We start from the raw sequence: 12,922 nt of genomic DNA on the forward strand, positions 1-12,922 counted from the left end.
TGGGAGCATAGATGAAACAGTATTATTGTGATTGGATAATATGTGTACACAGATTCACCTACTGTTTTGCTTAATTTTGTATGTTTGAAACATACAACACTTTATGTTTTCCTCATACATTTTCTTCATACAGATTTAACACATTTATTTTAATTTTATTCCTAGGTATTTTAATTAGACAGTATAGTCATAAAACCTTTTATTTTATTTTCAATGTTTGTAAATAATAAGGATTGTGTTTTTAGTAATAATCATGTATTAACACACTTCTCAACACTTACAATAATGCTCTAATTAGCATTCTGGGTTTCTCCAAATAAACAAATATGTTATCTACTAATTATATTTTGTCTTATTTTCAGTTGTAACCCTCTATATCTTTCTCCCATGTGATTGTGTTGTCTGAATTCACTTAAGTAATGGTAAATAATAGTTTCGACAAAGGTCATTATTGTGCTATTATTAACTTTGATAAGAATGCTACTTATTTCCTCACCTCTGCCCTACCATTAAGCAGGGTGCTAGGATTTTGGTGTGTGTTTCTCCACATTGGATTTTTACTTTATTGTGAGGTTCTTTTTTATCGTAAATGTACTTATTTAGATTTGGTCAGTACAGGGAAGATATACCGGAGTCACAGAGCAATGTGCATTAACGGGCCACAGCAGGTCATAAAAACTGGGTAACTGTGCACACAAGTTTCTCAAACATTCAGTCACCTAAGGAGAACATGCACAGGTGAATGGTGGAAACAACCTGCATCTAACATGCAAACTACCATAAGACTCCACCAACAAGTCTGGTTGACAGTGATAAAACCACTGCCCTGGGCAATCTCGGCAGTCACGGTCCCACATCTACTCTAACAGGACTGAGTGGTGCATAAGGACAGAGCAGCACGAGACAGAATGCCCTTGCACAGCACAGGTTCTAGGTGGGCACTGATTTATAAAGACATCGTCACGTTATACTTTAAGGAAAGATTTCCATTTACAACTGCACATTAACTCGCATGAAAATAACCTGACACTACTCAAAATGTCCTTTTAGCCAAAAAGTAATTGACGGTTACAATTTCCAAAGAGGCAGAGGTATTGAAGCAAAGTAGGAAATAAAAAGGGAAAACAAAACAAAACAAAAAAACATACCTACAAAAAAAGCAAATTCTGACAAGAGTATGCATTAATTTGTTAATTTTCTGGATAGCTTCCTCTCTCAAATTAAATGCCACTGTATAAAACTAGCTGGAAAAATATCACAAAACTGAACCCTGTACATTTACACGAGTCCAAGCCATTCTGAACGTGGTAGGAACCCGAGTTCAGTTACCCTTCCCATTCACTGTTTTCTTCTCTCGAGGGTCATGATTAGAGTCTGTGCCATTTGAGTGGGGTGTGAGAGGGTGTTCACTGCCCCTGGGGGAGTCTACACTTTCATCCCAATACTGAGTCGGTTTATGTAACTACTGCCTCTGCCAGTTCTCTCTGAACTGGTGAAGGCCTTATTACCATTCCCTGGAGAAGAAGAAAACCATCTGAGGTTGCATCTCCCTCCCTGTGAAATCCAGGAATCCTCTGTCAGGAGGAACTGCCATTACTTGGTCCTTTGGCCAGTGGACTGCAGTCTTTAGCTGGGGCCTCTGCCTGCACGACTGGCTGGGAAGATGTAGGGCTGCCGGTACTTGGGGCTGGGGTACCTGTATCTGCTGCTGTTGGTACTGGGCCAATCGCTGGCCTGTGCCTTTCAATTGTTGCTGAAGAACTAGAATGGTACTATGCATTTCCTTTTCTTCTTTGTCAGGTTGAATGATGGGGTCAATCAGCTCATCCTGACTACTTTTAAGCTCCTCACTATATTTCTTCTGTAAAGCCAATTCTTCTGCAAGTTGCACAATATATCCCTGGGACAGCTGCTTTCTAAGCTCTTGGTTCTTCTGGATAAGCATTCTACACTTTTGGCCTGTTTGGTTTTCTTTCTTCTCTTTTTTTTCCACATCACAAAATGTCTCATGCCAGCCCACAGTTCTAATCAATACATCCTTTCCCCCCATCTTCTGTCAGGCACCTGTGAAACTGCCCACTTAGTTGCCACTGCAGTTTGCTAGGACAAAGCATCAAATGGTAACAAGTGTCAAATCTCCTCATGTTTTGTGATGCCGGATAGAAAACAGAGGCACGGCCTTTTCCTTTCCTTTGAAGAACATAGTGAGACTGTTTCCAAAACCAATCTCATACTAGAGGAGGAATCATCCAAAAATGGAATGTGATTCTTACGATTATTTTTGCATCTCAAAAATATTGCAAAGTCCATCAAATAGTAGACAGTCAGTAACAATATCATGAATAGTTAACTCATGTGAAATATACTCAATACACACTTGTCAACTGAGATGCACAAATGGTACATGAACACTTATCCACCTTACATATTTTTCATGAGAGCAAGAGATTTGTCAACTTCATTATCCATTGTAAGCCCTGAGCATAGCATAGTGTTTAATATGTACATATTCCTTGAATGAATGATCCAATAAATTATTTTTGAAATGCTCCTATTCCTAAGGTTTATAGCTCTATGATTTCATGTCTTCCCTATGATGTTACTTAAATGATCTTTTACAAAACTTTTGCATACTACTTAAGTTCCGCGTCCTATAATTTCCCTTTGTAGTTTTACCTGCCATCCTAGTTGAGATGATCCAAACTCAGACCTTCTGGGCCAAACTCTTTGATCTTCCTCTTTCTTCAGCACTTGCCAATGACTTGCCAATGACACTTGTTGTTTTCTTTCTTTTTTTTCTCCCCAAAAGGTCAGTTTGTCATGGCATTAAAATGCATCCTTTCGTCGCCATTTAAATGCTTATTTTTTATAGTCACAAAAAATTTCACCATCAATAATATTCTCTTCTCCTCAGATGTTCCATCTCTTATATATCTCTAACTCATACTGCTGTACTCTTACATGTTTCTAGTTGTTTGTGTTCACAAATGTCAAACGATTTCTTCACTTAATTCAAGGACTTTACAAAGGAGACGGCCTTGAGACTCTGGATAGAGACATTAGAGTGAATGTGCCTTACCAGATCTCAGACACCGTTTTAGCTAGAACCTATGAGTAGAAAAGACATATTTTTCTCCTTGCTAGAGCTTTCTATCCTTCCTAAAAGCTCTACAAGGAATTTAGCTCAGGTAGTTGTCTCATAACATGATGATTTTCTTCCTCAAGACCCTCATCTGCCTTCACTACTTCCAGTCCAATAACTAAGGCCATTGTTCAATATTTCTTGAGAGGGAACACTTAGTTGCTAATTTCCTACCAGAAGATTTGTATGGCCTGCCTAAAGGGTTCCAGCAGGAACTAGAAGAAGACATGGGAGAACAGAATTGACTGGGCTGGACAGGATGGGGGTGGATGCTAAAGCTGAACAGCAGAGAATTAACCGGCATGGAAGCATTCTCCTATGATTCAGAACCTAGCATCCTAGCATAGACATTTGAAGCTTGTATGATACACTCCTCATATGGGCTCCCTAAAGCTTGGGAATGACAATGGCCATAATAAATGATGTGGAGATCTGCCCTACCTTTGCAAATATTTAGACAGGGGTCAAAAGACTCAAGGACATAAGCATGGCTACAAAGAGCTTTACACAAGTGTAGAGAACTACCACTTGACTGTACTGTTTGCAAGGGCCCAAAGGAAACATGTTTTATAAGGCTTTGAGAAATTCCTTGGCGAGGGAGCCCACTGGTATACCTGAGAACTTCTGTAGTAACTCTTCTGTGGAGGCCAACTTTGACAGTGGCAAGTGCTGTCATGGGACTGAATATGCTAGTGCTGATACGAATGATAAACAAAGTGGGTGTAACTAACACACCAGGCACCAATGTAACCAGGTGTCTTGGCTATAGTGACCTGTGTCTAAGAGGCCATGGTATTTTTAGGGACAAGAGAAATGGACAGCAACTAGTGCCTACTTTAGCTTATGGAATCAGAAAAAAAAATCAACATATGGTGAGCAAGGGTTTTTGTCTACTGTTTGAGGAGAAAAGTTCCCATCGCGAGCTTTATAAATATATGTAAATAATATAATATAATAAATATAATATAATAAATTATTATAATATAATATAAAATATAATATAATAGAAATTTTTCTTTAGTTACAGCCCATTTCATGAACAAATGACTGCTATAGCCAGTTAAATCTTATCCCTTTTGATGAGTGACAGCTTTGCCTCAGTACTCAAGCCTCTGAAGTCAGCCAATCAGCAGCAGGCCATGCTTCTTAAAACCAGATAATCAACAAGGCTGCTCCTGTAGGTGTGCTTTCTTGGCTGGAAACCACACAATCCCTAAAGCTTTCTTGGCTGAATGTTAGCCAATCCTTGAATTCGCTCCTCAAATCCTATAATCATTGTTTGGAGACACAGTGTTTTCCATGACCAGCTATTGTTCAGTAACCGATAAATTCACTCATGTTTATTTGTTTCAGATTATTTAGGGAGTTGGGAGAGAGTGTCTCTCATGTATTGTAAAATTCTGGTTCCTCATACTGTTTTCTGATATGAGCTGGTTGTCATATACAGATCCCATAAATATAGAGAAGAGGCCATGTCTCTTTGAGATAGGGCCTTATAATGTCATCACGACCTGATGACTGATACCCCCCAAGTACTTTCCCCAAATCTGTAGTAATTCACCAGAGTATGTATACACTGTAAGAAGAAAAATACCCAGGCCTGAGAAACTGCCAAGGCCCCCAGTAAGTGTGGGGACTACGAGGCCATGGTAAGTGGAGTCCTGGCCAAGGTTCCTTTCATGGGTGGTGCAGTAGGTTCACGGGTTCATTCTGTAGCCATTTCATCAAAAAGTCTTCCCTGAATTTCAGAACAAGGATCATTATTGTAGAAAGGGATATAAAAGATGCTTGGCCTATCTATCACAGTAAACCATAGTCAACATTCTATCTTGTATGAATTTCATAGGTTAGTGCCCCCTCAAAGAATTAAAGTAGGCAAGAGTTAAAGTTCCCAATATCTACCATGTGTCCCTGTGTAGCAGAAGTCAGATAGAAGGTAAACCAGAATATAGAAGGTAAGGGTAAGTCATAAACTTAGTAAGTGGTAACCATAGTAACAGTTGTTATACAAAATCTTATATCTTCACTGAAACAGATCAGTATAGCTCAGGAACTTTGTAGCTACTGATACGCAATTATGTTCTTACCTGCCTTGATAAGTAAAAAGAAGTAAAGGAGTTTGTTTTTACCAGGGAGTTTATAGTTCACTGCCATGTCCCAGGGCCCCCTATTAACTTTCCGGACCTCTGTGACATATAATATGCAAAGCCTCACTTGTCCCGGACAGTCTGCAGGACATTTACGGACTGTGCTGATGATATCACACTGATCAGACCTGCAGGGAAATGAGTGGCAAGTGCTCTGGATGCTCTAGAAAGATGCACTGCATGTCAGATGGTTGTAGAAAAAGACGCCTGTGGAGTCTCTGGAAAATCCCAAAAGATTTTCAGCATAGACTCTTAGAATTTTGGTAAAAGTTTGTTTATTTTATAGTTGCTTAAAAAGCAGCTCTTGTTTCATCCCTGGGGCCTAGTGGAGCCAAAGAGCCTGACTGAGAAAGCAAGTGGCTACAACCGAAGTTGCCCACCGTGAGCTGGTACCGTCAGGTCTTCCAACTGACACTGCTGAGCAGGGGTAGCACCCATCTGTCACAGCTGTAATGACACCTTTGTGTGGGACGGTGCAAGTCCAGGAGCCAAAAGTAAGTTACATAAACAATTGGCTCGGACCAACCATGTTGCTCACCATGCTGGTGCCTTTTTCAGCTCATACTTCAGGTTTCATGGGTGGGAGTGATGGGGGTGGTAGGGAGGTGTTTTTAAGCAATGGATGGGGAAGAATGAAACACTGGCTTGGGTCCTAATTGGGTCATCTCTATATGTTAGCATGAATAAAATCGTACTACTGTGTCATTCACTTTCATTTGTAGGTATCTAAGGACAGCAGTGAAAAGATTCATCTCGGGAAATAGAGAAATAGGTTCATTATTTTTACATAGGGGAAAAGTAGGTCAAAGTAAAAATTTATATATATATATACACATATATATTTGTATCTTTATATGTATACATATATGATAGATATATACAATAAAATGGAGAAATATATACATTTGTCTTATATAATAGAGGGGATATATTAATACATATACATATATTAATACATATATCCCCTCTATTATATATACAATATATATAATGATATATATATATCCCCTCTATTATAGAAAAACTATATATATATGTATATATATATAATTCTGCTATATGTATATAGTTCTTCTATAATAGAGGAAAATAATGATCTCTGGAAGTCAGATTCACCAATGTAATTCTTGCTGCTCTATTTTCATTGACAAAAGTAAATGGGCAATTATGTCAGTATAGTCAGACAAGGTCAAGGAGTTCAGGGATTTGACCTGCTGGAATAAAATTCTGGATTTCTTCACAAAGCAAATAACTTTGACCAATTCATGTGGATGTAGGTTAGTGATATCTGGGAGGTAGAAGAGGAAGATGATGAATATCAATTGCAGATTCAAGACTGTAGCTTGTTTCATTAACCCTCTTAATTTAAGTCATTTTTCTTAGCGATTGTTATCAACCGTGAATACATGATGGCATCTGATAAACGTAAGAGGTAGGCTGTTCCAATAGTTGTAATGCATGACCCCACATCTCCATTACCTCCCTGATCTCAACACAATACATGACCAGCATCACACATCAAATGGATGGCAGGATCTGTCTATGTCTCTCTACGCCCCTTTCTCTCCCCCAGCCCCGCCCCTCATCCCCGCAGCCCAGTCTCACATCTTTCTTTGTCTACTCAGGTGGATAAAATCTTAATTTGGAGATGCAGGGGAGTTAACATTCATGAGGTAATCCTCAGTAGTGGATTTATGTATTTTCCAGATAGAAATTCTTAAAATTGTACAGCCTCAAGGAAGTGAATTACTATTATAAAAATGTGTTGCTTTTCTCTTCTTCCTGAACTTTTTCTATATTTAATGGAGCAATAAAAAAGCACTTAAATTCTTAACCACTCAAATAGTAAAATACCATTATTTTCTTATACTAAAAAAACACAAATGTTTAAGACATTATACAGGTAATTTTGGTAATAGGAGTATAGATGGAATACATAATTAAGTGACATAAGAAGGTTAAAAAAATGTATTATTAAGCCAAAATTCATTTTATATGATAAAATGATATGAGACTGTTTGCTTCAAGATGTAGTTGCCTTTTATAATGTGATTTATTTTATTTTATTTTTAGAGAACCTAATGTTTTCTTGGATATGGCTCTTATGCATATCCATGAAGTTTTCCATTCTAACCAAAATTCAGAAAGCAAAGACTGTTACTCAGAGCAAGGCTTCTTTTTAGGTCCATTGAGTCTTTGGTTGACCGCATGTCATATGCTGAGAGTAAAGGCAGCAAGAGTATTGGCAGAATTGCAAGCTGCAGAATCACCCAGCTTTGTCCCTGAAAGCCAGTCCCAAACTGTTACTGAGTTTTAGCTTTTGCAAATGAGAATCTTAGCACTTACTCTTCAATGTTGAACCTAGTTGTCTAAACCATTGTTTTAGTCTTTATAAAGGAGCAATAATAAGACTTTGTCATATTGTTGTGAGGATTATGTGAAAAAAAAACACAGGAGCATAAGACATTGTCTATAAAATAGTATAATCATGTTGTAAATATTAGATGATTGCTCCCACTATTCACAGCCGAGTAGAGATGAGTCACTGTGCGTGGGTGGGCAGATTATTGGACTGAATAACATGAGGGAATGATTCTTTAAGACTCATAATTACTTAACAAACATTTCAGATACATTTGTAATGATATTAAAAAGTGGGGTTCAGAATTTACAAATGTATTTGTTACCCAAAGGAAGGTGCTGGCATAAATATTTCAAATAAGACAAGAAATAAACCATTTTAGTATATTTTATTTTACATACTACTACTAAAATTTAGCTTCTGAGTAATGTTTCACAGAGGTAAGTGTTGAAGTATTTAAGATTTTTAAAAAATAAAATCATAGATTGTCTCATAATATTAAAATATACATTTGAAAATTATTGTCTGCCAAATAAAAAAGTATTCACCAATGTCAATCAAAGTGACCACTTACTGGGTAAGCAATTAGAATCATTTAAAGATAATTTTAGTGACTAAACTTTGAAAATAAGTATTTTTCTTATAAACCTTACAGGCTTCCAAATCAGTTTAATTAAATGCTGATATTACAATGTGAACAATCTGTAAATAATCATTACTATTTACAAGATTTTAGAAATTCCAAGCAACCAAACCAAAATATAGAAATAATTAGAAAGCAAGGCTTAAAACCTTCACTCCAAGCAGACGTCTCACTGTAACAGGTCTAAACCACTGCTGTGATCCACAGACCACACTTGAATAACAAAGGTCTGGAAAAGCTAACTGCTTCCCTGGCTGGTGTGTCTCAGTGGACAGAGCACTGGCCTGTGAACCAAAGGGTCACTGGTTCAATTCCCAATCAGGGCACATGCCTGGATTGTGGGCCAGGTCCTCAGTAGGGGGCACACAAGAGGCAACCACACAGTGATGCTTCTCTCCCTCTCCCTTCCTTACCCTCTGCCAAAAACTAAAAAATTTTAAAATAGCCAACTGCTTAGATAAGGTGATTGAAAGTATCTAAAAAGATTGAAAGTTAAGCTTGATTCTAATAGCCATAACAAGTTTATATACAGTAACTACTATATGCAAAATGACTTAGAGAAACCAGTGACAAGTCAGTGGAACTTCCATAAAACAAAACCTGTATGTTAATAATGTTCTGCATAATGTTACAAGTAACATAAATGAGGGAAGGAATCATGAAAAATTATTTTCAGACAAAAACCTCAAATGGGCCCTGGATGGTGTAACTCAGTGGATTGAGCACGGGTTGCGAACCAAAGGGTTGCAGTTCGATTCCCAGTCAAGGCATATGCCTGGGTTGCAGGCCAGTTCCCAGCAGGGGACTCACGAGAGGCAACCATACATTGATGCTTCTAGCCCTCTCTTTCTCCTTCCCTTCCCCTCTCTCTAAAAATAAAAAAAAGAAATAAAATATTAAAAAAACTCAAATGGTGGAAGACCTCAATGGATACATTTCTATTGTGACTGTTAGGTTTCTGTGTCAAATTGACTGAGTTATGGTGAGTAGATGATGGGTTAAACATTACTCTGGAGGTTTCTGTGAGGGTGGTTTTAGAGGAGATTAACATTTAAGTCAGTGGACTTTAAGTAAAGCAGTTTGCTCTCCATAATGTGGGTGAGCCCCATCACATCAGTGAAGACCTGAATAAAACCAAAGCTTCCCCCTGGCAAGAAGGAATTCTCCAGTAGATGGCCTTGTTACCTGAATCATAATCACAGCTCTTCCGGGGTCCCCAACCTGCCAGGGCACTTTGCAGCTTTTAGATTTACCAGGCTCATAATCACATGAAAAAAATCTATTGTTTTTGTATCTATGGATAACCTTGACTAAAAAAACAAACAAACAAAAAAACTATCATTAAACTATACAGGTCAATTAACCATGTTTTAAAAATCATTAAAATGACCTACTCAGAAAGCTTGCAGCAAAACAAGGCTTATAAAGAGGGGAAGCGTAGGCATTTATCAGAGGAAAAGAGCAATTCTTAGCTTTTTTGTTTTTTAAAGATTTTTATGTATATTTAGAGAGGGGAAGGAAGGGAAAGAGGGGGAGAGAAACATCAATGTATGGTTGCCTCTCAAATGCCCCCTACTGGGGACCTGGCCCACAACCCAAGCCCGCATCCTGATTGGGAATGGAACCAGTGACCCTTTGGTTCCTGGATTGGCACTTAATTCACTGAATCACACCAGCCAGGGCAAGACCAGTTTTTAAGACTAAAATTAAACACTTCCCATTCATGTTGAATTACAAGCTTATTTCCTTAGGATAGATAGTTTATTTAGTGGTGTTGGGGAAACTGGACAGATACATGCAGAAAAGTGAAACTACGCCGCCTTCTTAGCCAACACACAAAAATAAATTCAAAATGGATCAAAGACTTAAATGTTAGACCCGAAACCATAAAAATCTTAGAAGAAAACATAAACAGCAAAATCTCAGACATTGTTTGTAGCAATTTTTTTATCTGATATATCTCCTCAGGCAAAGGAAACACAAAAATAAATAAACAAATAGGACCACATCAAACTAAAAAGGTTTTGCATAGCAAAGGAAATCATCAACAAAATAAAAAGACAACCCACAGAATGGGAGAACATATTCACTGATATCTCTGATAAGGGATCAATATCCAAAATTTATAAAGAATTTACAAAACTCAACATCAAAGAAAAATAAACAATTCAACTAAAAAATGGGCAAAGAACCTGAACAGACACTTCTCCAAAGAGGACATACAGATGGCCAATAGAAATGTGAAAAGACGTTCAACATCACTAATCATCAGAGAAGTGCAAATATTTCCTTTCTTATTTAATATTTCAAGAGTGTTTGTATTCTATGATACAAAATAACCAGACAAATCAAAGCTTCAGCAGTCAACATCAGTATAACATTTTTAAATGTTATGATTAAGTGACTTATTTATTTATTTATTGTTTCTCTATGACAGTTATCCCAATTTCCCCTTGTTGCTCTCCCCTGCCACCACCTCTGAGAGTCAGTCCTCACCCTGTTATCCATGTCCACAGGTCATTTATACTTGTTCTTCATCTAGACCCTTCTTTCCTTCCTTATGCCCCTTCCCTCTCCCATCTAGTCCCTGTCAGTTTGTCTCTTGTTTCCCTTCCTCTGGTTATATTTTCCTTGTTTTGTTCATTAGGTTGCTGTTATAGGTGAGATCTTTGTCTTTCACAAACTGGCTTATCTCACTTAGCGTAATACTCTCCAGTTCCAACCATGCTGGTGTGAAAGGTAGGAATTCCTTCTTTCTTTCTGCTGCATAGTATTTTGTTGTGTAAATGTACCACAGTTTATTTTTTAAGATTTTACTTACTTATTTTTAGATGGAGGAGTTGAAAAAGAAGGAGAGAAACATCAGTGTGTGGTTGCCTCTCATGCACCCCCTCCTGGGGATCTGGCCCTCAATCCAGGCATGTGCCTGACTGGGAATTGAACTGGCAACACTTTGGTTCGCAGGCTGGCGCTCAGACCCCTAAACCATGTCAGTTAGGGCATAAATGTACCACAATTTTTTGATCCACTCATTTACTGATGGGTGCTTAGGCTGTTTTCAGCACTTGACTGTTGTAAATAATGCCACTATAAACATTGGGATACATAGGTTCTTTTCAATTATACACTGCTGGTATATAATCTCAGCAGTGGAATTGCTGGGTCAAAAGGCAGTTCTGTTTTTAGTTTTCTGAGGAAATCGCATACTGTTTTCCACAGTGGCTACATCAGTCTGCATTCCCACTCACAGTGCACTAGGGTTCCCTTTTCTTTGAATAGGACAGCACGTGCTTATCAATTTGCTAATGATGGCCATTCTGACAGGTGTGAAGTGATGTCTCACTGTGGATTTAATTAGCATCTTTCTGATGGCTAGTGATGTTGACCAAGGTTTTGTATTCCTAAAGGTCCTCTTATGTCCTCCTTGGAGAAGTGTGTGTTCAGGACTTATGCCCATTTTTCAATTGGACTGTTTGTCTTCCTAGCATTGACTAATGTGAGTTCTTTATGTATTTCAGAGATCGATACACTTACATAGAAAGAGACTACAGATTACAGACTGCAGAATCATGGCAATGGCCTGGAAAGGCCATGGGAACAACTGAATGTGTCATGGAACATCTTCCCCCCTCTCACTGCTAGACAGCCACTCAGTGCAGTGCATGTGCATGTGCAAAATGTATGGAAAATACTGCACTTGGTCACAATGCAACAGATTGTATCAAAAGCAAAATCATCTAAGGAAAATAAAAAAGAATCCTCAAGGTGTTAGTCAATATCTATTAAAAAAGTAGAGGCATTTCTCTTCTCTCCAAAGTCACTCTCTCTTCACGTAACTACTACTTTGCAAGCTATGTTAGAGGATTCTCTCACACACACACACGAATAACAGAGGTATACATATGAGGGATGGAGAGAAAAAATTTTATATGATCATTTTAGATGCCTAGGCCATATCACATTCTAAAGGCAACAACTACAGTGAACAAAAAAGAGGTTTAATTGCAGTAAGAAACTGGTATTTCTACTTTAATTCAATGAAACATTGTAATTACCTAAATGCTCTTTTTGTCTTATTTTTCTTCCAGGCTTGCCTTTCCTATTTTATGGATAAAATACTCACATACATCACATGGAAGATGTAATATAGATAAAGACTAATCTACATGAGAAGGATTATGGAATGTGTGACTGTGTACAGACAGAATAGTGTGAGTGGATAACAGCAGTAACAAGTATCCTCCACTCTTTCCCTCACCAGTTAACAATCCCGTTTAGTATTATTTCTATGCTCATGTTTTTTAAAAACCAAATAATAAATACCTCAGATCTTCTCCTCCATTCTTATTGCAAAGGTTGATTAAAGTGACCAAAGTGACAGACAGGACAGGTCTTCCCCCCCCAAAAGTAGGCCCCACATGATGGAGACTGTGCATCTGGAAGGGACAGAGTGAGCCTGTGACAGAAGTTCCACATCTCCAGGACCTATTCTCGATATCCGACCTTCACTGGACACTAATCATGGGGCTCAAGAACAGATAAGACCAAGAGGAAGAACCGTATTCCAGAAAGACTTACAGTGTAAGTACATAGAATAATGATAAACACTCAACTTTCTCCACAGATGT

General features: G+C 38.0%; 1 pseudogene; it reads right to left on the reverse strand.

Annotated features, from left to right (window-relative positions):
* Window positions 1–1,255: 1,255 nt before the first annotated feature.
* On the reverse strand, window positions 1,256–2,050 carry LOC118994190 (pre-mRNA-splicing regulator WTAP-like; annotated as a pseudogene).
* Between the last annotated feature and the right edge of the window lie 10,872 nt (window positions 2,051–12,922).

This window comes from Sturnira hondurensis, unplaced genomic scaffold (genome assembly GCF_014824575.4).
Source record: "Sturnira hondurensis isolate 20B ecotype Veracruz unplaced genomic scaffold, ASM1482457v3 Scaffold0000880, whole genome shotgun sequence".
NCBI classification, from domain to species: domain Eukaryota; kingdom Metazoa; phylum Chordata; class Mammalia; order Chiroptera; family Phyllostomidae; genus Sturnira; species Sturnira hondurensis.